Source organism: Tamandua tetradactyla, chromosome 3 (genome assembly GCF_023851605.1).
Source record: "Tamandua tetradactyla isolate mTamTet1 chromosome 3, mTamTet1.pri, whole genome shotgun sequence".
In the NCBI taxonomy this organism is placed as follows: domain Eukaryota; kingdom Metazoa; phylum Chordata; class Mammalia; order Pilosa; family Myrmecophagidae; genus Tamandua; species Tamandua tetradactyla.
Genome location: NC_135329.1, coordinates 13,852,627 through 13,867,312, shown reverse-complemented (window position 1 = coordinate 13,867,312; position 14,686 = coordinate 13,852,627). Strand labels below are relative to the sequence as shown.

The 14,686-nt window shown below is 41.2% G+C and overlaps 1 long non-coding RNA gene across 1 annotated transcript in view; it reads left to right on the top strand.

The window, feature by feature from the left end:
- The window catches only part of LOC143677039 (uncharacterized), a 133,816-nt gene that overhangs the window by 94,176 nt on the left and 24,954 nt on the right, over positions 1-14,686 (top strand). The gene's annotated exons all lie outside the window — the stretch shown is intronic.

Below are 14,686 nucleotides of genomic sequence, written 5' to 3'. Positions count from 1 at the left end.
TACAAATACACAAAGCTACCCATAATTATACCATGTGAAGATGTCCACTGCTAACATTTTAATGCATAGGTTTCTAATCTGTATTCTATACATTTATCTCTAGTCATCTATTGCCTACCTATTTTAACCAAAATAGGATCACACTGTTTATACTGTTTTATTACCTGCCTTTTTTACTTAACATATCATGAAAATATGTCTATATCAATAAGTGAATTTCTACAACATCATCTTACTGGATAATATTCTATTTTAAGGGTGCCTTGAGTATATTTAGCCAATCCTTTATTATCACACATCTCGTTCTTTCCAATTTTTACCAACTCCTGCAAGGAATATCACTGGGGCTAAAACTTTGTGCCCACTTCTTAGATATCTCCTTGGGATATTTCTAAAATTAGAATCAGCAAGGCCATGGATAAAAATATTTTAAGACTTTTGATTTATAAATAATTGATACTTTGGGAATTTTAGTAAGTATTAAATATTTTTCTATATTTGGTTTAGAATCCGGTCAATCAAGATAATTTCAAATCTTGACTCTGTTTTCTGCTGCATTTAGTAATCACTACAGATTCAGTAAGCATTTATAGCACGTCTTGTCATTGATTAGAAAAAAAATTGCTGAACAAGATAAAGCCATTCATTCTACAAATATTTGTCAGAAGGTAACCCTACAGTCTGAGGATGCAAGGGTAGTTAGTTCAGTAGTAGAATTCTCGCCTGCCATGTGGGAGACCCAGGTTTGATTTCCAGTCCATGCATGTCCCAAACAACAAACAAGCAGGTTAAACAAACAAACAACAAAAACAAACAAAAATTCAAGAAATGGTGCTGCAATAGATATATGGAAAAATAATGAAACGTGACTTTGCCATACAGCATACCAAAAAAAAAAAGCTAACACTACATAAGGAATTTTGCTACATAAAAGGAACAGAAAGAAATTCAAGAGTATTAAAGTCTTAATCTTGCTCCCTTTTACTTATTACAGGAAACATTGATGCATAAATAAACAATTGGAGACTTTTTTTGTTAACTTAGTTCCCTGATTTCTATTTCTTAATACATTGAAGTATCATAAGTTACTTTGTCAAATTTTAAAATATACTATCAAAGTTGGAAATAAGGGTAATTTGGCATGAGCATGACATATTTTTTCACCTTGGATTTAAAAAATAAAAATGCATGCTTATTGTAGTAAATTAGAAAAATGCAGAAACATATACAGAAGAAAATAAATGACTCATAACCAAACTATTCAAAGACAATTACTGTTAATTGGTGTATCTCCTTCCAAGCATTTTCTTTGTGTATTTTTTTATATAGCCGAGATCATACTGTATATGCAATTTTCCAAGTGTATGATGTAAATATTTGCCTGTGTTTTCAAAAAATCTTTGAAAACATTATCTCTAATGGCTCCACAATATTCCATCATGGAAACGATTTAAATATATATAGTTTGATGGTTAAGAGTGAAAGCCCTGGGGTAAGACTGAATGACCTCCAACTCTGATGCCAACAGGGGCAAGATCATCATCAAATACAAGTTACTTAAATTTGGGGTGCTTCAGTTTCCTTATTTGCAAAATGGAGATAAGGATAATCATTACCTTATAAGATTTCTTTTAGGAATGCACAAGATAATGTGAGTATAGCTTAAACCAGTACCACACACATAATAGACACTTCAAAAGTCATTAATATTATTATTTTCTTAATCATTCTACCTATTGCTAGATACCTGTTTCAAATTGTGATAGCATTTGCTATTATAAAGTCACTGAAGAATAAAATTGTTCACAAGCATTTTTTAATTTTAAAATATTTTCTTAGGATAGAATCAAAGTCAAAGACGTGAAGCTTCTTAAGACTACATGCTACTTCACTAGATGTTACCAAAATTGCTTATCTAAGCCAGCATAGAGCTAAATCACCTGTGTGGCTTTATAACCACCTCTCCCATCCTCTCCCCATTCATTCTTAACGTCTCTTCCCAGGTGGCATGTAAGAATCAGAATCTCTGGGGCATTTGAAACACTCATCACCCTAATTTCTTCATCTGCAAATGGAATACCTGCTTCATAGGATTGTTATGATAAATAAAATACTGCATGTTAGACCCTTAGTATAGGGTCTTACAAATCATTGTTGGTCATTATTACATCATTACTATAAATAACATTACATTTATAATGATACTCAAACTAAGAATGTATAAAATTGTCCATGCCTTTGCCCTTCATCAGTATGGAACATAATTATTTTCAAAATATATTTTCTAATTTGATAAGTGAAATATCATATAAAGTGATAATAATACTTCCTTTGATTACTCTTGAATTTGAATTCTTGTCAAATATTTGCTAGCCATTTATATTTTTCTGCATGGATGGGGGAAGAGAGAAGGAGAGAAGAGGAAGGAAAAAGAAAAAAAGAAAGAGAGGAGAGTCATCTATCTTCTCTACCTATTTGTTCACAGGGGTCCTTGGTTTGGTTCTTTCTGGAAAAGAGGAGTTGCTCTTTTGATATTCTGGATATTCTTAGACTGATCATGGCTTATCCTTAGAGAACACGTTTTATCTGCCTATGATCAATGTGTGCTTCCAAAGACATCTTAGCCATCTGATTGATTATCCATTTTAGAATTTTGCCAGGGAGCATTAAGCTTATACATCCACGATTCCTGATTGCTATCCATTTCTCCCATTAACAAAAAACAAAAACAGAACCTGAAAATGATAGCCAATCTCCTATCTCTGGCACAACCTGAAATTTCTTTGATCACTCAGAGCTTCCAGAATTGTAATGGAGACATGGAGATGGTCTGCAGCCCCTTTCATCTGGGTTTGAACATGACTGAGGGGTAATAAGTAAGAAGAGCACAGATTACTCGATTTGCAAAATCAATGAGGTGACAGTGGGCAGAAGGGGATAGAGACTTGGGCCTGGCCTTGGTTCTAGGACCTATCCCCAGTTTGGTCTCCAGGTCCCCTAATTGGGTCCTTAAGTTCTGTCTCCACGCTTGAGTTCTCATCTTGGTATCCTGATTTATACTCTATTGGCTCCTAGACTGACACTCACAGGAACGCTCTGCTAAAAAGTGCAGGCCATCTACTGTTGGCCCCTCCAATGTGGCCAGTGGCTTGCCTGGATCTGCTGGCCACACGATCAGCAGACTGTCCCCCATCATCACCTTTTCTTGTGACAGCACCTTCCCTCTGGTCACTGCTTATCCAACCTTGAAAAGCTGCCTCATTCCCATTGGAGTGTCTGGATTTCAGATCTTAACTTGCTGCCCACTGAGCTTAAGTTCTTGCTTATAGGAATCACATGACTTTTTCCTGAAATGTTGAAGCTCAGACTTCTTCATGGCTGGGTCCAAATATTGTCCAGTATTTCCTGTTTTTACTATAATAATAATAAATTATATTTATGATAATATAAATAACATTTACTGAACACTTAGTCTGTGGTTTATAGCTCTCCTGTCATCTTCATGGCAGTTATGTAAAGTTGGTTCTATTATTCCCATGTCACCAATGAGGAAAGCAAAGCTTAGAGATGTTTAATTGCTTGCCTGTACTCACTGGTGGTAGTAAGTGGTGGAGCTGTGAATTTGTTTCAGGTTTCATCCAAGCCCCCAGGCTCAACTCTAGGCCAGTATGGTGCCATCTGGGACTCCCCATCTGACCTCCTTTTCCTTCAATCTAGTTTATAGGCCCTAGGATAAAACCCATGTCTTTTGCCACTCATCTCTTAAAGCAATGGCAATTCAAAGCTGGAAGAAGTCTTTGCTTCCATTTCACTCGGTTGGGGTGCTATCAGATTTCCTCTTCCTTGATCCTGCCTCTAATCCCTCTGGGAAGCATGGCTGGGTTACTGTTCTTTAGGGTGGTCTCCCTTGTAGGGTGAGGACCCCACCAGCCAACTGTGTGTGTTTCACTTTGGTGTCACACTCTTCTATTGACTCTGCAAGTAGATTTCCTTCTACTCGTTTTCTACCTTGCTTCCCGCTTTCCCCAGCAGGTGGCTTCACGTTGTAATGCTCCTCTCTGTTGGAATTGTATCCACTCCACTTATATTCACTTATGAGGGTCTAGGAGTTCAATATCTTTGAAGTGTCCCTAAGAATCAGCAATCCATAAAAATGCCTCCCTCAAGTCTTTTGGCTTCAAGGTTAACTTAAATTTTGATCTACAGATGTGGATAGCAAAGAAGCCATACTAGAACTTCTGGGGTGTCTGCCAACAGTTGTTGCCTCCCTCTGCCCATTTCAGAGCCTGAAACCCCAAAGTATCTTGAAAAGTAACTTATGTGTCTATCTTTATCCCCATAACATTCGTATTTCTGACTAAAACAGTTCTCAGTAGTGGCAGATTTAATAGTGATTCTCTACTATTTGTGAGTGACCCCAAATTCCATTGCATGTGATGAATTGTCATTTTGCTGAGATAAGAATTTGTAAGTCCCATGCTATTAGGCTGGGTGTGGTTGCAAACACTTAGACGGTGGATGATTTGTTGTTTCCTGCCTATGGTGGCAGTACATTTTATGAAGGTAATGATGTGCTACAGCCATATTCATGAATGTAGGGATTCCAGAAGTCTCTGCACAAAATCAAGGGTTTATTCTGTGTGCTAGTAAACACAGGCAAAGTCACATCTTTCCTATACACCCACTGCTGATCTGTTACTGAGTATGAGCAGTGAGCAGGGATTAATTTCACTTTCCCACAAAACCTTACATGTCATTGACAGAACCTCTTTATACATGACTGCAGGCCATAGGGGTGTATTATCCAGTTAGCCCATATTTCATCTACCTGCTTCAATTGTTTCAAATATATAGTCCCCACTGCTTGACTTGGGCTGAACCAATATAGGGCACATTGTCCTGATGAACATGGAAACCTCTGGTTTGCATTTGGAAGAGCTGGAGAATTGGGGAAATGATTTCATTTTCTATCCAGAGGTTTAAAATTGGTAGATGCTGTCTGAATCTAACATAATCTTTATTCGGCAGGCTTGAAGTTTTAGTTTGTTTTTCACCTGGTGCCAGCAGGCATTTGTCCCAGTGGTGTCCAAGATCTCCAATGATAGACCTGGAAAGTCTTGGGGAAATAGAACGTCACTTGTAGAAAAAGGGTCCATTATCTTGGAAACCACTCCTGAAGTCATCACTGAGAGCAGTTTCTCAGAGTTTATACTCAAACCTTTGAAGGCTCTTCCTGCCACCGTGATTGAAGGGACAAGGGAGGGAGCCGAGGAGTTTTGGGTGGCAAGTGTCATCAGTCATGATGAGCTTCTAATCCTGATGAGACTTCTAAGACTGTGTTATGATGACAGATGAGGCCGCATACTGCAGTTAATGCAGTCATTTGTAATCATTACTTTTTGGCCATTCAGTAACCATTCTGGGAAATTATTTTCTGGATTTCCCAGAGTAGAGAAAGGAGCCGAATTTTACCCTTTTCTTTGTCGAAGCATCTCAGAAGTTATAAATGCTTGAAGGGAACTTTCTAAGGCCCATTGAAGACCCATAAGCACCCAACACACCCATCTGCTTTAGGAGTATTGAGAGTACCTGCTCTTTTCCTGATTATGACTTTCCAGAGAATAAGCCCTGGGATTCCTCTGTGGCTAACATGTCTATTGCTCTTTGGAGATGTCCTGGGACAAGACGTGGGGTGATGGTACACCCTGTCATTTCTCTCTGGCCACATCTGTCACCCAGAGCTTCCTTCCCCAGCCATGGTCATGTGGACTGCAGGCAGCTGACAGCTGTGCAGAGACGTGGACATAGTGATCCCCTAGGCCCTTTGGGAGGTTGGGCCAGACCAAGAGTGGCTGAAGCCCTCAGGCCAGTCGCTTCGAAGGAGGGCAGTCTTTCTTATATTCCCCAGTGAACCATACAAAAATTATCATCAGCATGCATTGTGATGTGAAAAAGTTCAGGAAGTACTTTACCCAAGTTTTGGTCTCTACGTCTGTAAGTTGGGATGTGTTTTATTTATTTATTTTTCTTCTTATCTTACCTGACCTTTATGAGGATCAAATCCTTGAATGTATATGAAGGGACTTTAAGAGCTCCCATACTTTTGTGGGGTGTATCACTGACCACAGAGAGATAGGACTCTATCTACAATTTATCCTTGTTGATTGTCCCGTTTAGGGTGAGATGAAATGAAGTTCCACTTTTTTGTCTCTTCCAAGTCATAAAATCCTTATGTCACACCTATCATTTGGGTTCAAGTGCTGACATTATACATGTTTTAAAAAGCCTTTCTTTTCCATGACAACTTCTCCCAGGCATCCACCAGAGCAGAAGGTCCTTACTCTGCTACCCCCTGATGCTAAGGAGACACCCAACAGAGTATCTACCTCCCACTGTATTCCTGTCCCAGGGGTCTCCAAATCCACACAGCCCGAGGTCTGCCCTTCCTGCTGAAGCCTGGCCTCTGTGCCCTATCAGCTTGTGCTGTTTTTCACTGCAGGCCCTTGCTCAGAGCTGAGAGCTTCTCAAGTTTCCATGGTTCAGAGTCCTTACTCCAGGGTGTAAGCTGTTGGCAACCCAGATGGTTCTGAAAGATGGCTTCTCTTCTCTTCAGCCCCATACACAGAGACCACATCTGCAGAGAGAAGCTCTCTCCTGCCCTTCTCCTCAACAGGCATTGGAGCCAAATGCTATCTTGTTAAGCGTGTGAAAAGCAAGTCACAAAATAATATGCCATTAAATGTTGACATGTTTTCTTGATGGTATGGATTTTCTTTTCTTCTTTAGACCTTCCTGATTTTTTTCACATCTTCTATAGTGAACCTGAAAGTGTATTTTAAATTATGTTTTTAAGAAATGCACTTAAAATGTGCTGCAAGAAGAGCAAATAACAGCTCAGACATTCCTTCACACTTGCTGACTCCAAATTACTGCCTCTCCCTTCGGAGCCAGCCCAGCGATTTGGAGGGGGTGGAAGCCAGGAGGGAGGGAAAGGAGGCAGCAATGTGGGCCATTGAATTTCCTCTTTTCAGACATGCTCTGGCAGCTCACTCCAGGGCTCTCATCTGTATGGTGGCAGCGTGACTTTCATGTTTTCCCCAAGGTGTTTTATGGCCTTTTTACAGTAGTGCTTTAAATAACTTTCTCAGTAACTTCCAAATAGTGAAAAATATCAAATGATTCATTTCTCCCTCTCCACTTTCCTTCTCTACTTTGTTTCTGCTCCACTCCTTAATGTTAGTCTCCTCCTTGTCTCTTCCTTTACCTTCCTGCCCCTTCTTTTCTCTCTCTTCCTGCTGTTCCTCTCCCTCTCCTCTTCCCTTCACCTTCAAAGTCAAATAAAATATGGTGGTGGGAAGAAAGAATTCGCTCAAGCAGGCCTGGGTTGTGGGGAGGGGAATGAAAATATAGGATTATATTTAGGAGCTAGATGACTTCAAGTGGGGTTCAAGGGGTGGTTTTCAGCCCTTCACTTTTCCAGAGGATAATTCAGTTTTTAGACCTGCCACAACTGACATTCCTAAGGAATGACCTGCCCCCCATCATGAGACTATCCTGTCTGGTCAGTCATTCTCCTTCCTTTTCCCTTACGTTGGGCCAATGGGCCAAGCCTCCCACAGAAAGTGGACCTGGGGTCTGGGGACCAGGCCACAGCCCTTCCTGTTGGTGTCTGGCTAAGTGGTTGGATTTTGAGGTTCTAATCCCTGGGGATTTCCTCCTCAGCACATCCCCCATCAGGCCACCAGACCTCTGGCAAATTTCACCCAAGCATCCTTCCTGTGAGTCAGCCAAGACCCACATCTCAATATCCCAAGCCTCAGGACTGGTGCCGTTGCCATGGAAACACTGCTGGCTGAGCCTGAGGTCGTGAAGAGCCAGCTGCCCCCAGTGGATGGTATCTGTTTCTAGGTCATCCTCCTGGTTGACCTGAAGGGAGACTTCCCTACTCAGAAAATGCTGCAGACATCTGCAATCTGTGCGGTCTCTGCTGTGTTTAATTCCATGTCCCTGTACTACAGGAAAATCAGTATCATGTTCAAGAGGCTCTGTGTTGGGGAGTTGTGTTTCTGGTTGGCTCATCTATCAGCATCCATCCAAAGCTAACACACCAGTTTTTTTGGTGGCAACTAAGGAGAAGGTGCTGTAGGCTGAGATAGACTTGGGATTACAGAACTCTGGTTTCTTCTTAATTTCTTTACATCCCACAATATTGCACAGAGCAGTAGTTTAAATGTTTAAGGAGCAAAAAGACAGCTCCCCACATTTGTCCTTCTCCCTCCTCCCATTGCTACTACCTTCTTTCATGGTTGCCATCTTTGGCCTCCTTCCTTATCCTACTCCCTCTAACAAATTAATGCTACTCATCCGATTTGAGGCCTCAGACCAAGCATTGGTTTCTCAGGCAGTCTTCCCCTGGCCTCAATTATGAAGTCAAATTCCTCTATTATACATTTTCTTAGAGCTGTGATTCCCTCCTTCACAAAACATCCCAACGTTGAGACTTGAGTATTTGTGAGGTTTTTCAGACAGCTACCAGCCATCCCACCAGACTCTAACCACCTTAGCCTGTAAACTTTAGGAGGGTAGTGTTTCATTCAGCTCACTATTGCATATTAATTGCTGAGGGAAGAGCTTGGCATATAGGAGATGCTCGATAAATATTAACTGAATTAATTAATTTATCTTGGCTCCATCCTTTTGGCTCTGGGATCTTGGGCAAGGTCCTTCACCTCTCTGAGCCTCAGTTTCCTCACTGGAAAATGGGAATAATAGTCCCACATTCAGAATGTTGTGGGACTTGTATGGGACAATGAGTATGAAGCACCTTGTATGGGGCCTGACATGCAACATGAAATACTGGTTTCTTCCTTAGTTTCTTTTCCATCCCAGAGTATTGCACAGAACAGTAGTTTTAAAGGCTGAAAGAGCCAAAAACATTTCTCCCTATTTGTTCTTCCTCCCCTCCCTTCTTTACTGCCTGCTTCTGTGGTTTGGCAAGGCACAGAACACAAGGTCAGTGGATCCCTAACAAGGTCACCTCAGGTAAAGTACTTCAGCTTCCTCAGGCTATGGGTCCATGTATTTTAATATGGGCTGCATTTATTTTAGTTACACAGGTGAAGTACGTTTTAAAATGTATCATCATAACAAAGGCCCTAAGTAACAGCACAAGGATTTCTATTGGATCTTTCTTCAAAAGAGACTGAAGGGCTTTGTATATACTAACTCATTAATTCTCTGAGCATCCCTAAAGTTGGAGGGAAAGCATGATGAGTTGTTTTATATGCAGAGAAACGAAGCTTCAAAAAGGTTAAATAGCTTGCCCAAGGTCACACAGAAACATCATTGTTCCCAGAAATCCAGGCCTTGGTCTAGCTTTTGGGCCTGTTAGAGCATTCTGTTTCCACTCTCTGGAAATGAGTCCAGCCATTGTTCTGGGCAATGTGGTCTTTGGAATTGTGGTTTCCTAGAGGTTAAACTCTTTTCCCTTAAAGAGGAGAAGTGACAAGTAGATAAAGAGGCATTTAAAGGGCTGAAAGTTGGTAGAAAGAGTTCGACCCTTCTCCCTCCCTCCACTCCAAGCAGCCTTCCCCTAGACCAGCTAAGACCTTGTCTCAAGGGCCCAGGCATCAGGGCTGGTGTTGTTGCCATAGAAATGATGCTGGCTGAGCCTAAGGTCCTGAAGAGCCAGCTGCCCAAAGTGAAGGTGTATGTGTCATGGTCATCTTCCTGGTTAATCTGAAGGAAGACTGTCATTCCCACTTAGAGAGTGCTGCAGGCATCTGCAATCTGAGTGATCTCTTTCTGCTGTGTTTCATTCAGTATCGCTCTTCTCCAGGGGAATCAACATCATCTCCACGATGTTCTGTGTTGGGTAGTGGCATTTCTGGTTGATCCATACCTCAGGATTCCTTGGTTGAGTATCCTATCCCTATATTCACTGGCTATTCAACCTTGGGTGGGGCAACTGTGTTTTGACCCCCAATCTTTTCATCTGTGAAGTTGATTAACTTTGGGAAGATTATAAGAGTTGATGGCTCTGATAGCTAGCAGTGAGCCCTAGATCATGGTGAATATGGAAGTATTTGGTTTCTACTCTTCTATATCTATTCTTCTGTATCCCCTGAAATCAGAAAAGTAGACCATGACCTCCAAGGCACTGGGTAATCTCAGGGATCACCCCAGTAACTTGACTTTACAACTTGAAACATCAGGTCAAGAGAAGAGCCAGTTTTCCCTTGAAAGTTTGTAGCCTCATGTTCAAAATACCCAGAGATGAATGTGCCTACTGGGAGGTGATTGTCCCTACAAGCAGTCCCTTGGTTCAAAATAGAATGGCCTTTTGTTGATAGACTTGGTTTTTCAGACTGCCTGGACTTTGTGTTGCTTTCAGTACATTAATTATTTAGTGTCTGGTAAAGCTCTCTGAGATCACAAGATGAAAGGCCTCGTGGCAGTTCAAAGTCTTTCTTTTGACTGTTATACTAGTCAACATATTTTGAGGGGGAAAATAGGCTTGAGAGCACAGTGCAATAAATTTCATAAAGAGTAGAGTATAAGCAAGCCACAGAAATGGACCCAAAACAGACATCATGTTGACCTGCTAATGGAAGTGTTGAGGAAAGATGGGGGGATGGAGGACTTGGGAGAGTATTAAGAATCAGATTTCCTGGACAGTAAAACTCCTTTCCATCCATCATCTCTTAGATTAGTACAGATGCCAGTTAGTCTTCTGCAGCCCCTTAGCAAGTCAACCAATCTACTCTGCAGACAAAGTATGTGGCAAATAGGCAGGACCAAGATGAAGCAGTGATTCCAGGGCAAGAGAAGACACCTACAGAGCTCATAATCCACAGGAGCAGCTCCTTTGGACACTGAAGCCATATCTATCTAGGTTAAAATATAATGACTTGGGACCAACCAAGAGAGGAACAAATTCAGAAGGGAGGCATCAGATCTCACATTCCCTTCATTCATTATCTGAATTTGGCCGTGAAATATGAGAGTTACTGGTGATCTGCATAGACATGGTATTTTTATTTGCTAAAGCTGCCAAAATGCAATATACCAGAAATGAACTGACTTTTAACAATGGGATCTTATTAGCTTGTAAGTTACAATTATAAGGCCTTGAGAATGCCTAAATTAAGGCATCAACAGAAGGATACCTTCTCTGAAGAAAGGCTTCTGACATGTGAGACACTGCTGTCACATGGGAAGGCACGTAGCCCTGTTCCAGGTTTCATTGCTTTTGGCTTCTGACTTCAGTGGCTTTTTCAGCTTCTAGGGTGGGTCCTTGTCGCTCATCTTCTCTGGGGCATTTTCTCTGAGCTCTCTGGGCCTTTTCTGTCTTTTATCTTCTCATAAAGGACTCCAGGAAAAGGATTAAGACCCACCTTGAATGGAGGTCTCGTCAATTGAAATAAACTAACCAAAAGATCCCACAACAGGTCTAGACCTCAGGAATGAGTTAAAGAACCTGGCCTTTTCTGGGATACATAACAGTTCCAAACTATCATACATGTTATCTATGCCAATTGACGGGATAGGTCTGTGCTCTGATCTGGCTCTGACCTATGAAACATGTCCTCCATGAGATTAAACAACTGCCCCATGGAAAGTTCTTCCTAATTTCTTCTAAGTCTGTGAGCCAAAAATATTTCAGCATAAACAAAAGACCTGAAGCTTGAGATTTATGAGTGAAGTTCATATACTATTAGGAACAACCAAGGTTTGCCTGAAAACTATAACTGATGAATTTCCAAAATGCCATGTCCTAAGTAGCAATAAGCCAGACATGGTTAAGGAGGATGGATGGCCCAGTTCAGGTTTTGTTTGGGCCCATTCTGAATCCCAGCTCAACTGCTTCAATTGGGCTCAGGCTTGGGAATGACAGTGGATCTCGAGGGAGGATGGGCTTGGGTTAGACCTTTAAGAAAGTGTGGGATTTAGGATTAGGGAGGTAGTAGGTGAGACCATCCCAGGCACAGGTTAGCTTGGGCAAAGGTTTGAAGACCATAGGACATGAAGGGATTCTGAGTGGGAAATTAAGTTGGAAAAGTAAGCAATGGCAAGATTATGAGGACTTCACATTTACACATTTTAGAAATTTCTGTTGTGACCTATTGTGATTCCCTTTTTTATTGTGTCTCCAGTTTACCCTGCAATTAACCAACTCCCCAGAGGCAAGGGCCTTATTTTCCCCCCAGTCTTCCTTAATGCCTGTGCTTTGTGGATCAGTGCTTGAATTTTTGCTGAGAGGTGTATTTTCTATCCTTCAGTTGGTTGATTCAGTAGTTATCCACAGGTCCTTTTGAGGTTTGCAAGAAGCAAGAAATGTGTTGCAACTATGACTTTGAACTGTAGAGGAGAATATTATAGGAGATACTAATTTTTGTTTCAGGATTTGAGCTGAGCAAGAACACGAACAATCATGGCAGGATGGGAAGGAGTTTAGAGAAAGGCGAAGTAGAGCAGGGTCTGTTTAATTCCATTCAGATCCCTCCCTGGCATTCTCTGAATGAGCCAGCTGGAAGGCAAAGTGAAAGCAAACTATGAAGAACCAAATATGAGTGAACCTGAGGGGACCTGAGAGAACAGTTAGCTCAACCTCCTCATTTTTCAGTCCTACACAAAGTGTGTGAAAGTCTGCGTGTTGAGGACAAAGTTTGCCCTCTCTAAAGGGCACATCTGTCAGCTTTCTTTCATCTCTCTGAAAAGCACACCTCTGTTGATCAGGCTAAATTAGCAGCCTGTTACACCACCAGCATCCCTGCTATACCCAGCAGTCATGTGAATTCACTGAGAACATGGCTCTTTGACTGAACAGGTGTGTGCTCAGCCCAGTAAATATGGAAACTGTTTCCCTCTGGCTGCCAATCCCTATAGGAGCCTGCCCTCTGTGCCCACCCTCTTGGGACCACTCACCACTGTTTTGACATCTGGACAGCTATTTATTTGGCCACATTACGTTTTGCTGTGTGTGGCACAAAATCATTGTAGAATAATGCATTATTAAGTATGTTTTCAAATAACGTGGGGGGGGATTAGCAGGCTGTCGCTGATTATTTTATTGTCAGAAGGAAAATAAATCAGTAAATTGTGTATAAGGCAAGATAAGACTAATTCCAAGGAATATTTAGGATAGAAGCATTTGTTACATTTTATTGATGAAGGTTTGTAGAACATGTTTGGTAGAGAACCCAGGGCATTCATGCAAATGACCATCACACACACATAGCTCTTTATTATGCACACTGGCTTAGGAATAACACAATGAGAAACACATAGTGAGGCATGTACAAATATAGGACTAGAAATAGAGACCTTGCCAATTGGCTGAAATTTGGGTAGTAGAGATCATAGACAGTTGGCAAAGTCAATAATTAATTAGTGAATAATAGAGCAGCAGCTCTTTGGGAACACTTTTGATTTCTGGACACTGCATTTATTACTACAAGATCTCCTGGATGTAGGAAAGGAATCAAGAGTCCTATTCATTCAAGGCTTTAAAACAGAGGTGAAGCAGAAAACTTCACCTTTTAGTGAATATCAGTGATATACATAATATTCAGAGCATACCATGTATACATTGTCTCATCTGGTATTTACAAAACCCTGAGAATTGGTAGTATGCGTTATTCCTACTCATCATTCTCAGGAAATTGAGATCCTGCAGAGTGCGACTACCCTGAAGTTGTACAGCTAATAAGTGCCACAGCTAAAAACGTCCTCCATGACTCTGTTTTTATCATTTGACAAATATTTATTAGGTGACTACTATGTGTAAGGCATGGGGACATAGAAGTGAGTAGTGCAGGAGGTATGCAATATTCCAATGAGTATATAACATACATACATACATACATACACACATATATGTGCTAAGAAGAAGTATAAGGCAGGGAAAGGGGATTGAGAGTGGCTGGTGGGGAGTACTGTTTCTGACAAGGTGATCAGGAAAGCTCTCTAAGAGGAGGTGACATCTGGACAGATACCTGGATGGAGTGAGGGAGTGACCACATGCCGCTGGGGTTGGGGGGAGTTTTCCAGGTGGAGACACCTGTCTGTGGGAAGGCACTAAGGTGAGAGTGTGCTCTGACAAGTTCCAGGAAGAGTAAGGAGGCCTGTGTGGCTGGATCACAGGAAAAAATGGTTGGAAATGAGGTCAGAGAGATAAACAGGAGTCATATCATGTGGAACCTTCAAGGGTTAGGATATGGCAAAGTATTTGCCAGCCATCTCAGAGTTAAAGGCTCACTCTAACTACTGTGTGGAGAACAGACTGAAGAGCTGATTACAATGGTCAAGATGAGAGGTAATAGATGAAAAGATAAGAAGGGGAATAGTTCAGGTAGAGTCCGTAAGATCTGTTGATGAATTGATGTGGGGTGTGAGAAAAAGAAGTAAAAAATAAGTTCTTGGTTTTTGCCCAAGCACCTGGGTGAATATTGTCAGCACTTTCTGAAATGTGAAAAACTTAGGGTTTAGGTAGAGGGAAATCAACTGTTTGTGTTTGCATGTGTTATGTCTGAGATGCCTAATAGGCAATAAAATGGAGATTTCAAACAAGCAGTTGGATATATAGTCTTATAGTCATAGGAAAGCTTGGGCCTGGAGACATAAATTTAGCAGCATTTGTGTATAGACAGTATTTAAAACTATGAGACTGGAGGAGATCAATTAG